Source organism: Peromyscus eremicus, chromosome 3 (genome assembly GCF_949786415.1).
Source record: "Peromyscus eremicus chromosome 3, PerEre_H2_v1, whole genome shotgun sequence".
Classification (NCBI taxonomy): Eukaryota; Metazoa; Chordata; class Mammalia; order Rodentia; family Cricetidae; genus Peromyscus; species Peromyscus eremicus.
Genome location: NC_081418.1, coordinates 67873170 through 67887124, shown reverse-complemented (window position 1 = coordinate 67887124; position 13955 = coordinate 67873170). Strand labels below are relative to the sequence as shown.

The following is a 13955-nucleotide window of genomic DNA, read 5'->3' as shown; positions in this document are numbered from 1 at the left end:
ACATCATTTTTTTTTTTTTTTTTTTTTTTTTTTTTACATCTTGGAACTTCCATTTACCAGAAGTTCCATGCATACCCCATATGTCACCAGCTTCTGCTCTCTAGTCCTCCCTGCTGGAGGACATTGCAATGTCTTGGAGGAATGTTGTTGAACTGTAAACAAAGGTCTTGGAGGCTTGAGGAAAGTTTCTAATTGGTATTTTATCAAACAGGAAATCAAAAGATTTTCTTACTTTAAAAGTTCAGGCCTGCTGGAGTATTGATACACTTTAGTAGTTGTTATACAGCAGAACTAATTACCTGTTGGATCCTTGACGGTGTGATTTCTAAAACAGGAAAATAGTCATCTGAAATTTAGAATTCTTGTGACTGACACTCCAGGTTTATATTGCTCTTTTCCTGCCTATTAAAAAACAGTAGAGTAGAAAAGGAGATCATAAACAATGTAGATAAAGGGCTATTTTTCTCTGACTAGGCAATGTAGTACCATAATATAAATCCCTAAAATTGATTTTTAAAATACTTAACATGTTCCAAATTAATGTTCAGATGTTCCAAATTAATGTTCAGATGTCATTTTCATCACAGTTGGTAAAACATAAGATCTAGAGCATAGACGTAGAGTAGAACATTTTAAATTCTGACTGTATTATTTATTAGTTCAATGATATTATAACGATTTCTTCATCTATAAAATGGGCATACTATTACTGAGAGAATCAACTGAGGTAATTCAGCACAATGCTTTCCTCGTCCAAATTCACAATAAATATAACATCATTATTTTTTTCATTGTCATACCTGGTGAAGTCTTGTAAATGCTTCTGTGATGTTCTGACCAAGTAATAGTAATAGTCATAGTAGCTACTGCAAAAAGTACACATGTATCTATGAATTCCATCATCCCTCCCTGCAGGAGGATGCTGAGCACAAAAGTGTATCCGATGGAAACAGTGGCCTGCCCGCTTCTGTTATTTAGCAGACTTGTGTGTTTGTAGCCTCACTTCCTGGTTATCCGAAGGATGTGGTGGCTGCCACAGCATCACTTACCCTCAGGTAGAGAACATCTTTGCTTGCTTGGTTTTAGCCACTGCATCATTAATACAATTTCTTTAGGCTTTAAAAAGAACGTGTGGCAGGACTGAGTATGTATACTGCTGTAAAACTGAAGCATGGAGCCTTTAAACATGGCTCAATTTCATACACATTTCAGCCCTTTAAGACTTTACAGTCAATGTATTGTGTTACAATTGCTGAGTTAACTGTTAAGTTCTGTGTTTCTTCAACTGCGCTATTCTTTCCCTACCACCCCCAACCCCCCCAAAAAAAACTTGACTGAGAACAAAGATCAAATATTCAGTTGTTTCTGTAGCAAAGGTTCAAGGAAGATCTCCTGTAAGTAGCTTGAAACTTTAGAAATATGAAACATCTTACATTTTCTCTCACTACAGATGTTCTTCCTCACTGTCCCTCCTCCCCCACATACATATATTTTTTGGCCCAAGGCCATGTAATGTTGGAAATAACTGCTTATTCTTTAAGTAGTGTTACTTGCAGTAGTGCTCGGAGAAATTGAAGCTGCCGTGAGGTTTCTCTGCCTCTGCCTGGGATTCCCCGGTTGCTGTACAAAGTGATTGAGCTCGGTAGAGCCTGCAACTGTGCCCCTGGGAAAGGAGCTGCCTGCCGTAAGCAGCTGTGGAATGTCTCCTGCTCCCTTCTCCCCTGTGTAACCCAGAGCCATTTCAACATCTGCACAGCTCAGCAGCTGTGTCAGGCTGAAGCCCGCAGCCACAGAGGGCATTTTTTTAAAGGAGGCCCTGAAGTGATCTCAGAGTTAGAAGTTGAGTTCATTTAAATATTTGAAACTGGAAAGCTAACTTTAATTTTAACAAGCCTCTCTCAGGGTTAAGACTCAAGTTTGCTGTTCTCACGGCTTCTGTGAGATTTGAGTCTTTTGAGGCATGTGTGAGGAGGAGCATGGGGCATAGTTGCAGACTGTTGGTCTGTGTCCAGTGCTGTACAGGCAATGTTTGTCTCAGAAGTCCAGTTGGTTATGCTCCCAGAATTAAATAATAATACTGTTTTCACGCAGTTTTCTGTCGATTACATAGTGTTGAAAACTAACCCTCTTAGTTGAAAGGTGCAGCACACGGATTGTTCTGAAGAAAAAGTCTAAGCATTGACATGGAAAACTCTTTTCTGAAAAAGGCGAGATCTGCTCTAATAAGTGTATTTTTAATGTGAAATAAATGTTCATTGTTTAAGTCTCAACAGTAAGGAGAAAACATTGCTTAAAAATTATGTTGAAAAATGTTTATAATTCTGTGGGACTGTAAATAGTTTCACAGGAATATTTTCAGCTAGAATATTCCAACTTTATTGTAGTGCTTTCTCTTTAATTTTTTGTTCATTAATTTTTAACTAACTTCATAAAAGAACAAGAATAAATTTCTAGATTTCTTTGTGTTTAGGGGTTTATACATATGTGTGAAAGAGTTGAGAGAATGCTATTGTGGGAAGTCTGAAAGTTTTTGGCTTTTCTTCAAGTACCCCAATGTTTCACCATCTTTTTTTTTTTTTCTGTTTCATTACTGCTTATTAGCATAGGCCAGTTAGATTTACATACATTGTGATGTTACTATAACATACTTTTGTTTGTACAACTAATACATTGGCCAAAGTATGTTGAACTGATTGATGACATAGTAATGAGGTCATTTGGCACAATTTCAGAACGTATGGTCAGTTTATTATTAGAACTCCAGAAGAGCACTTTTGTCTCACTGTGAATCTCGAAGGTAAGAAATAATATTTGGAAAATAGTCTAAGAAGGCAACCTAGCTTGCTCCTCCTCAACTTAGTGAGTTGTCTGACCTTTTCCTTTTAGTGGCAGCAAATTGTGTATTAACAACAACACGATTTCTCTAGGCATAGACTGAATCGAATCAGCTGGGTAACAAGAATGGTAACGCCCATTAGCCTATTAAATGTGCCACTTTCTGGGGAATTGCACTGGAAATGTCTTCTGGCAAGTGACTAGAAGAGAGAGGGCAACGTAAAGCAGGAAGACAAATCTCTATTCCATTAACCTGCTTTCTTCTGTGTGTGAATTCTTTTTTTTTTTTTTTTTTTAATAACTGTAATGACAGATTGAACTATTTGGAGCCAGCAAAGGGTGATTTTATCCTTTGGTCATTCAATTACATTTTAAATTTATTCAGTCCAACTATCTGCATCTAAAATGGAATGTAAAGTAAAATGCAGCTATAAATTTTTCAATGAAACTATGATGTATACATAAAAAAGAACAGTGTTTGAGTACTTAAATTTGAAGTAGTTTCCAGCAAATGAACACAAATGCAAATTTAATCAATAAATAGTTGCAAACCCTCCAATACATTTTAACTTTATTTCCCTTTCATTACTCATATCACCAGCTAATATCAAGCTTATAGGGACCTTGCAGTCTCTAGCGCCAACATTGTTATAAGTGACCATAGGTCCTGACTTAGTTTTTCCCGTTCTTTCTTTGGAATGCAATAGAAAGATGTCAGTTAACTTTCACAGAACCACGGTGTATTTAACATCTCAGTATTGTTAATGCAGGAAGCCTGCTAGTATTCTTGGATATTTTTGGGTTTTGTTTTGTTTTTGTTTGGTTTGGTTTTTGTTTTGTTTTGTTTTGTTTTTCCAAGACAGAGTGTCTCTGTGTAGCCTCAGCTATCCTGGAACTCACTCTGTAGGCCAGGCTAGCCTCAAACTCAGAGATCCGCCTGCCTTTGCTTTCCAAGTGTGGGGATTAAAGGCATGTGCCACCACTGCCTGGCATATTCTTGTTTCTTAAGAAAGTTTCTCAATTTAGTAAATATGGCACTACTGTCTCCTAATATATAGGATGATAGATAAATATGTTTTCCCAAGTAGATAACTAGAGTTAAATTTTTAGATGCTTTCAGCCTCATACTCTGCTGAGAGGATTAGCTGAAGTTATTAAAAAAAAAACAAGGAAAAATTCATAAATCATGATCACTTATGTACATAGTGCTTATTTATGTATCTGCTCATACATGCATGTATATTTATATGCACACAAATACACAAACAAACACATAATACATTTTTTAAATTTTTGCTGGAAGTTGAACCTAGAGCTTTGTGCATGCTAACAAGGGCTCTGCCACTAGGATAGATAGACCCTGTTTGTATTGTTATTTTTGGTGACTTGACTGCAAATGTATTTTGATCTTCTTTGTATTGTTTATTTTATAATAATGATATGACATTTTGGAATACAATTTTGCTTGTCATGGGGTTTTTTTCTACGTTGCTTTTGACATTGCAAACAAATTTCTTCATTTTAAAAAATACATATTAACCCAAACGCATATAATAACACATATAAACCCAAACCATTTATGAACATGCAAAACACAGATTTCTGTTGGTGGAGATAAATAACTCATTTCTGTGAGTTAAAAACATGTCACCTGACAACAACCAGGTGAGACTTTTGCTCCTGGGTACATTTGGTGGCACTGTGTGTGTGTCTGTCTGTCTGTGTGTCCATACAGAGATGTTGCTAATCATCTACAATACACAAAATAGGCTCCATAACAAATAATTATGTGGCCCAAAATGTCGGTAATACTGACAGTGTGAAACCTTGGCCACGGGGATGTAATAGGTGGCGTTTCTTTTCTCTCCATTCACCTTTATCTCTTGAGCTATGAAGAGTCATAGCCTGATTTATTCATGTTTATAGGCATAACATAGATCTTCTTAAATATACAAAACAAAGGTTACATAGGTCTTCATAGGTCAGCTTAATTTTTCTGTCCCCATTTTGTTCTGGGACAGTATTGAAGTTCTGTTTTAGGGAAATGAGAAAGACCAAGATGAACCAAGTCAAGTGACAGGTATGGGAGACACTGTCCCTCTTCTCTGAAGCTACTGCCTGGGGAGGAAGAGGCTTTCTGAGGTGGACCCTTGTTTAGTCTGTTTTGATAGGGTTGTTGTCCCGACTCTGAAGGGAGAAACCAGACCTGTGTGTTAGGGATTGCCCTTCTCCAGGCGGCCAGGCATCCTAGAAATGTAGGCTGAGCAGACCCAGGGCTGTCTTCAATGGGACAGGTGGAGGAGGAGGAGAGCTTCTTGTGGGACTTTTTCAGGAAGATAGCTAGCAGACTGAGCTGGTCTCGGTCACTGGACACAGACAGGGAATTGTGGGACAGCCTACAAAGAGGAGTCTTAGCCGAGTGTACTCTCCAAACCACACTGGTACCTACTGCTGCCTGTTCAGTCCCTATGTGTAATTGTAAGTCTTCATTTTTAAACCTTTATTTACAACTAGAAGAAACTAGATCATGCTGAGGTGCATAATAGAATAGAAGCTGTGCCTACCCTCGTGCTTTATGAACAGCGTGATAGGAATTTTTATCCTTTCCCCCCACTTAAAAACATGCAGTTTCATATTTGAAAACAAAAATGTAATCTGTTGTTGTTAACTGAGAAACTGTCCCTTGTTTCCTTTCTTCCTTGGTTTTTACCTCCTTCCTACTTGCTTCTCTCTCATTTTTTTATTATCCTCAATCTCATCCCCTCTTCCCATTTCCATCTTCTTGCCTGCTTTCATTGCCTTTAGTTCATTAATTCTCCTGTGTACCTCTTCGAGGCCAAGCCTTGTACCTACCTTGCTGTAGGCCTTGAAGGTACAGCCCCCTTGCCTCTTTTGGTCCAGCCACGGACTTACAACCTTTAGTTTCTCGTGTTTGATCGCATGTATATGTAATATACTCCTGTATATTACGTGAGTTAGCTGTTTTGTTTTTCTGACATAGGAATCCTGTCGAAACTAGCTTGTATAGTTCCATCATGACACTTCTTTCTAAGCCATCCTCTTCTTCATTCTTCCTCCCCAGCCGCTGTTGCCTCTTATCCCTTGTGCCCCTGCCTCATGCATCCAGAATGCCTGCTATTTCATCTGTGAATAGCAGGTTGTTGTGATCTAGAGAGGGGACTTTGGAGGGAAAGACACACCACTTTGAATTCCAGCTTTGCCCCTAACCGTGTGAGCACACAGGCAAGCTGGAGAAAGCAAGGGCGTAGTAAACCCAGAAGCAGGAATTTGATTCTTTTTAAATAAGCCTTATATTTTTTAATTTACAAAAGAGGTGAAATTAGTTAAGAAGGTAGCTGGAGTAGGCTGGGGCTGTGGATTACTGCAAGCATGCAATAGAGGGGAGAAATACAACGTGACTCTAAAGAGATGTTAAGCCAAAAATAAGGCAAGAAATGAGAAGTGAGAAGGAAAAAAAGAATATGGTAAAAGTAAGATTATAAAAATAAACATAAAAGTAACTTAATCTGTTAGAGAAGAGATCACATTGGATTTTTTTAATTGAGTAGAATCATTAGAGGACATATATCTGAAACAAAGCTACATGGCAAGTTCCAAAGTAAGGAAGTGGAAAACATGCTCTAGACAGCCCTCCTCAAGGAAAGCTTCTCTGGTGATGTTAATATCAGGCAATGTAGAATTTAAGATATAAAGCAAGAAAGGACCACAGTAGAATAAAAGTTAATGACAATAATAGATAGAGCTTATCTGACCACATATACTTTAAATTGGTAATAATACAAAACTTAAAAAACAAACAGGTAAATTAAAATCTTAAGTCTCAACAAATTCCAATGCAACAAATTCCAAGACTCTGTTCTTTACAGGGGGCTAGGAGTGTAGCTCAAGGGCTGAGTACTTGCCTAGCAAGTTCTGTCTCCAAACTACAAGTCATAATGATGTTACTGAAGAATGAAGTTTCATTATCCAATATTTATATGAAGGTAGTTAAAGGCAGCCTAGTGTTCCTACGTTTCGAGATTGGAAAATGAATTTCTGAATAGTTATGATTTAAGAAATCTTAACGGGAATGTGCGGTTCTGAAAGAGAATGAAAATGGTCCAGATGAACACTTTGGGCATTATGCTTTAAACTATGTTAGAGGGGTGTGGTGATGAATGAGCAAACAGAAGAATTAATCCCTTCAGAGCTGGAGCTAAGAGCAGTCCAGAGAAGACTAGAGTCAAGCGTACCTGACTGAAGGAGGCAAAAGAAGGAACAGAACTTTGACAAGAAAGAGAGACCCTATGAAAGGGTTCGTTTTTTAAAGAACCTAATAGGATCACTAGAAATTATTGTGTAGTTTACTTAGCCTCTGAATTGTAATTCTTAGGTACATGTATTTATTTATATTTGCATAGCTAAAGGAGCTAATAGCGTACATATTAAAACTTTGGAACTGGAAAATAAGCAGACATCAGCCACACTAATCAGACAAAAATGCTGACATTTACAAAGCAAAAAGAAAATGACAGTAATGGAGTTGACCCGTGGGGAGTTTTCTGTGACCCTTAGCTGAAGAACCCGAACACTGTGCTAGAGGCTCGGGTAGTCACACTGCAGGGTTTGTGTCTGCATATAACCCACTCCTCAGAAACCCCACCAGCTAACGGCACAACTCCCAGCTACCTTCATACCAAGCTTTTAAACTGGAGCCTTCATAGTCAGATAAGAGAATATAAACATATCATGGGCAGCGTTTGTTTTTGATTCAGAAGACAGAATATGATAAAGTTCCTGGTTGCTACACAAAACCTTCTTGCTTCTTTAGGTCTCAGAAACACACACATGTACACACATGTGCACACAGCTTCACAAACACATGTGTCTGTGGAGACATTGTGCAGCAGGAGAGTATCAAGCTTCACTATTTTTGCAGATAGGTCAGCTGGGAATATCAGCTTCCTAAGAGTATCTCGGCTGCTTACTTTAAAGCTGTGATTAATAAGAACGGACAAGTTCAACAAAGTGTCAGTGATAAATATAAGCACTCTGCATTTCTGGCCTCAGCAAGTACTGTAGTTGAATAGTGCAAAGCTTTCATCAAAGTGGGAAAAAGTCCAAGCTAACTTAATTAAGCTTAAGTGAGGCTTTACCTTGATTTTGTTTCAAAGAAAACATTCATTTATAGATGTGTTCCTTGTTATTAGAACTTCATTAGAGGTCTTACAAAGAAACAATTTCATACCACTTCATATCCACTGGCCCCTTTGTTCCTCCTTACAGAAACTGAGATGGGTCAGAAAGTTTTCCCACAGAACAAGGAGACTTGGTGGCTGAAGTGAGGGGCATTTTCGAGCTCTTTTTGGAGCTGGATCCCAAATCTCCTTGTCTGGCCCTCTTTCCACATCCCTGGTCCTCTGTTCATGGGCTCGCCCCTCTGCTTCTGGTTCGGTGTGCTTGTGCTTTCAAGAGCTCACTTTGGTCTCTGTCTTCCTGCCTTTTTACCTGTTCACCCTCAGTTCCTGAAATTTGGTTTTCTGTCCTTACCTATAGCTAGAAGGTTTCTCTGGTCCCGCCAGCCCTGTGGTCCCTCGGCTGCTTATAAAATAATCATTCAGAGACTTAATATTATTTACAAACTGTATGGCCTATGTCAGGCTTCTTGCTAGCTAGCTCTTATAACTTAACCCATTTCTATTAATCTATAAGTTGCCACGTGGCCGTGGCGTTACTAGTCTGCTGGCATCTTGCTGCTCCTTTGGCAGTGGCTGGTGTCTCTCCCTCCTCTCCTTTCTTCTCTCCATATATCTGCTTGGATTTCCCACCTGCCTCTAAGCTGCCTTGCTATAGGCCAGTGCAGCTTTATTTATCAACCAATCAGAGCAACACATTCACAGCGTATAGAAAGATATCCCACAGCACTTAACCATAACAAATATGGCTTCTTCAAAGTCATCTGTCCTTACCCATAATAAAAATAGTTTCTTCCAAGTAATTGGTCATCTCTCACAACCATCCATTTTTACCAGCTAGGTCTCATATCTCAAAGGTACCACGGTCTCCCAACACAGCACCGCCAACTGGAGATGGGTCTTTCAAATAAAGGAGCCTGTAGGGACATCTCAGACTCCAAGTGTAACCGTGAGCATAACATACAACACTCCAGTGTGCATTGATGCTCAGTGACTGCTTATTTCAAATCAATGTTTTCAGGCTAAACTTTTATTTCTTTAATAATGACACTTTTGTGTCTTACCTTCTCTTCATACATTCTGTTGTTAGGTGCCTCAGTTATTCTACATAGATTTATTGAAAGTGTACTGAGTGCCAGAGTCTCATGTGAGTACGGGGAATTTAGGCATAGAAATGATGGACTTACTTTTTTATTAAGATAACTATATGCTGGGCAGTGGTGGCTCCTGCCTTTAATCCCAGCACTCAGAAGGCAGAGGCAGTGGATCTCTGAGTTCAAGGCCAGCCTGGTCTACAGAGAGAGTTCCAGGACTGCCAGAGCTACACAGAGAACCCCTGTCTCGAAAATAAACAGAACAAAACCAAAAAAAGTAATTATAGAGCTAAGCATATAGTACTTACAATCCTAGTACTCTGGAAGCTAAGGCAGGAGGAGGAGAGTGAGTTCAAGGCCAGCTTGGGCTACAGAAAGACATCCTGGGTCAAACTCATTGCAGATTGTAGTAAGAATGCCAAGAAGGAAAATAAGAGGATCCCTCGAGAAGGAATAACTATTTTATTCTGTAGCCAAGGAAAAGATGGCATTTCAATGGAAACCGCTTAGGTAAAACTGAAAAAAGTTTTTCCCAGCATAGAGAGCACCAAGCATGGAGGCTCTGGGTCTGAGGTACTGTGCAATTGGGAACCAGAGAGTAGGACCCCAGGGAGCAAGGCAGAGAGACTGGAGACAAGAACCAGTTCAAGCAGGACCTTTATAGGACAGAGTCATAACTCCTATGCCTAAGTGACGTTTGAAAGACATTTGCTGAATTTCTAACATGAGGCTCATGTGTCCAATGGTATGAGGGTGCCCAGTCCATCAGATGCACAGCATGATGTGCTAATGAAGTGAAATCTGGGGATTTAAAAAGCTTTTCTTCCTTTACATATTCTCTGGGCAACTCAGCCCCAGCCCCGCCTCCCACCTCCAATGCTATTTCTGTTAACAGTACCTTTGGTCACTCAAATTTAATCAAGTGTAAAATGCCTCAGACTCAATCCCTGACTCCTGGCTTGATCATCATGTCTCCCCATCAGCCCACTTGCCAGTTACTGCACATTCTTCCTCTGGAGCATCATCTATCCTGGCTCTCCATACTCAGGCTTTCATAATTTCTCTCCTGGATCATCACAAGGACTCCCGAGTGCTCTCCTATCAACCTGATAAGCCATTCTATGTACTGGTAATAGACTGACTCTAAAATATATCATAGTTCCATCAATCTGCTCATCAGTAACCTTTTTTAGGGTTCCCAATGCCAAGAATTTACCAAGCCGGGACTCACTGGCCAGGCCCTGCGCCCTTTCCACAGTCCAGCTTCAATCTATCATTCCTCCCTTGTTCATGCTGCCTAGACCCTTCGACTGCAAGTGGACTAAACTCTCCACTAGCTTTCCTGCTGCTCTGTGCGTCATCTTGTCGCCTTGAACTAAATCATTGTGCTGCATTAATGAACAAATTCATGGATGAAATTCCAGTGAAATAGCAAATAGATACAACTTTGGTTGATTTGGCTTTTTGTTTTTCCATCCACACAGAACATGATCTCTATTTTCTAATATATATTATTTTAGATATAGAGTAGATTCTAAGGTTGTAGATTACTAACCTAGATTGTCAAATACACCATATAGACACAAATATATGAAATCTAAGTACCTAAGAAGTAAAAACTCATCATTCTTTCCAGTTCCCAAGTCTAATGTGGAATACGCCTTACCGTATTTCTCCGTCTACACCTGTCTCACTTCTTCACAGTCACTGCACCAGAAACAATGAAACTGTTCTTCAGGGTCTGTATACTTACCGTGCCATTCTGTTTTAACAGTATCAAAACAGCAGTTTTATCAGACCCACTTGGGTAGAGATTTGTGGTCATTCCCTTATGAATAATTAAGATGATATTACAGTTCTGTATATTTTTTGGGTACAATGCAGTATTTTTATAAGTATAGGTTAGTACAGTACTCACACTGGCATATATAATGACAGATGCAATATTAGCACACCCACTGATGTTCTGGGTGTATCCAGAACATCTGATCTAAGTGTGGAGATAATGCACATAAACTTCAAAACTCCTTCAGAAATCACTTACTGAGGGAAACCCTTTCAAGAAAAGGAGAATTGGATATTTCTTACATGGTAGATTTCTGCTCCTCTAAAGTGCAAAGAAGGGCTGTCTGTCAACCGTAGGTTAGAGCACACACCCCTTCCCTTTGCCCTCAGAGGTCTTCTGCAGCCCGACTGAAGTCTCACATTCTGGCCAGTCTCCGGAGATGGAGGGCTTCTCCGGTTCCAACAGGCTGACTTAGTTTCCCTCAGGCATCCCATCTTTTCCCAACTTGGAGTTTTTGTTCACCTCCCACCCGCATGACATGATGGTTGCTTTTTCTTTGCTGTGCTCCCTTTTGCACTGGGTCCTCCCTACTTTATCTAGGCCGAGGTCAAACTGCACCCATCCAGAATGAATCTTCTCTCCATCCAGCTTGTGCTGGCCCTACTTCTCCAAACCTCCACGGCACCCTAGCTTTGGAATGTATCTCATACCACTAGGTGGCTTTTTTTTTTCTTCTGCTGTTGTATACATTTTGTGATTTTACTTTTCGTATAGCTGTTTGGCAAACATAGAAATAGATGTTTTAGGTGCCTCAAGGCAAGAAGCAAACCTGGTGTTGCTTGGCACATCCCTTAGGTATTACCTTCTTCCTTAGAATTCCAGAACCTGTGTCTTCAGCAGGACAGAGCCTGGAGTTAGTGGACTCGCTAATTAAATAAAGAGAAACCAGGAAGGAATCTTTAAGATAATTCTTGCCCCAAAAAAATGACTGCACATTGTATGCTGTCAATGTTGACGCCTACCTGATTGCCCCTGTACAGCTTCATTGAACTTTGACATTGCCATCCCAGGGAGCACAGTCTCAAATGAATTTATGTAATAGAATGCAGGAGTGATGAAAAGCTCTCATGTCACCAGTCCTTTGTACTATTAAAGATAGATCATCTACTCTTAGCAACGGGACCAACTTGGATTACCAGTCCCTTTGGTGTACTAGTCATCTCAAATGAGGCATTCCCTAGGAAATGACATTCTGCTCTGTGCCCACTCACTCATTAAAGGCAATAGAAAGAGAGGATGTGATGAGCACAGGACTGTAACTGAGTTTTGAATGCTACCATCTGGGAATCTGGTGTAGCCAGTGTGCAGATGAGGAGTTTCCTTTTTAAAAACAAACTGAGATATGAGAGTCACACAGCAGCTTGAGTGCTAGTGAAAGGCAGTTACTAGTGACTAGAGAGATGCTTAGTGTTTTTTCCTGGGCATTCTTGGAGGACTAAGAGGAGGCAGGCCTAGGACCAGCCATGGCCTGCTTGAGTCCAGTTCCCCAGTCTCCGCCTCACTTCTCTTCCATTAAGCTAACTTCCTCTCATAGTCCACAAATCCTGCGTGGTGGTGGCTCCTGCTTTTAGTCTCAGCACTCGAGGCAGAAATAGGTGGATCTCTAAGTTCGAGGCCAGCCTGGTTTACAGAGTGAGTTCCAGGACAGCCAGGACTGCGCAGAGAATCCCTGTCTTGAAAAACAAAAACAAAACAAAACCCACAAATAAATATTTATAAATCATTAAATATTTCCTATTCCTATATCATGTAAGACTTAGGTGTAAAGACAGCAACCCCAAAGCATGTAGAGATACATGAGACTTCTCGGCAGTTGTTTATGTACTCTTTCATGACGGCTTAGCATTCATTTAAAGGCATTTGGGAAAGGTTATCTGTTCTGCTCAGTGAGCAAGGGAAAGCTGGGAAGTGAAATACGAGATGAGAAAAGTAGAGTGAAAACAACCTGCTTTTTAAAGAATTCAGTTAAATTGGTCACGTGGCGTGCACACACACACACACACCAATCTTTAGTCAAGCAGGCACTGTGCTAGTGCATAGTGTTGACAATGTTAGTGAGAGTGGGTTAACCGCAGATGAATCTAACAAAAGACTGGTGAGAAACTGCTAAGGAGCAGAGTTCTAACCCAAGCCTGTGGGCACAGCTGAGGTAGCTGAAAGGGCCTGTCTGAATGCCCCAGGTGGTTGTAAACACCACCTTTCGAGCATGAAGATGAAAATGTGATAAGGTACAGGGACTTAATAAAACAAAGATACCTTAAACACACTGAGATGTGGGCAACCAGTGTTCTCTGTGGAGGAGGCCAGATAATTGCATATTCACTGTTAGAGCCAAAGTGGGGATGTCCACTCATGGAAGCATTCAAAAAAGGGTTCATAAATAAGAATATTTGAAAAATAACTATCAAATCACCTTAACATTTATAGCTACTTTTGTTTTTTGTCCCCCTTACACACAAAAAAAGAGACTTTCCAAAGGAAGTGATGGAAGAAACTTCCATTGCTTGAGACATTAAAAAACAGATGACCCAAAGCCCCAGAAGATATTCACATGGGATCCATCCTTCCTAGGGTAAGGCAAAGAGGCCAACCTAATAATGTAGGTTTGCCTCTAGCTTGGCAAAGGTCTGAACATGAAGATTTACATTTGATGGCCTCCTCCCTAATTTTGTGTCTAAGCATTCTGTGTTAACTTTTTTTTTTTTTTTTTTTTTTTTTGGTTTTTCGAGACAAGGTTTCTCTGTGTAGCTTTGCGCCTCTCCTGGAACTCACTTGGTAGCCCAGGCTGGCCTCGAACTCACAGAGACTCGCCTGGCTCTGCCTCCTGAGTGCTGGGATTAAAGGCATGCGCCACCACTGCCCGGCTTCTGTGTTAACTTCTAGTAGAGCTGGCCACACAGGAATTGCATGTTTAGTTGACTGCTCTTCCAGCTCCATGTACTGTCAACTTGTCAGGTTTTCACCCTCCTCTGGGGAGCTCTGTGT

General features: G+C 40.2%; 1 protein-coding gene across 1 annotated transcript in view; it reads left to right on the top strand.

Annotated features, from left to right (window-relative positions):
* Positions 1–13955, top strand: part of Skap2 (src kinase associated phosphoprotein 2) — a 160348-nt gene that overhangs the window by 110533 nt on the left and 35860 nt on the right. The window lies entirely within an intron of this gene.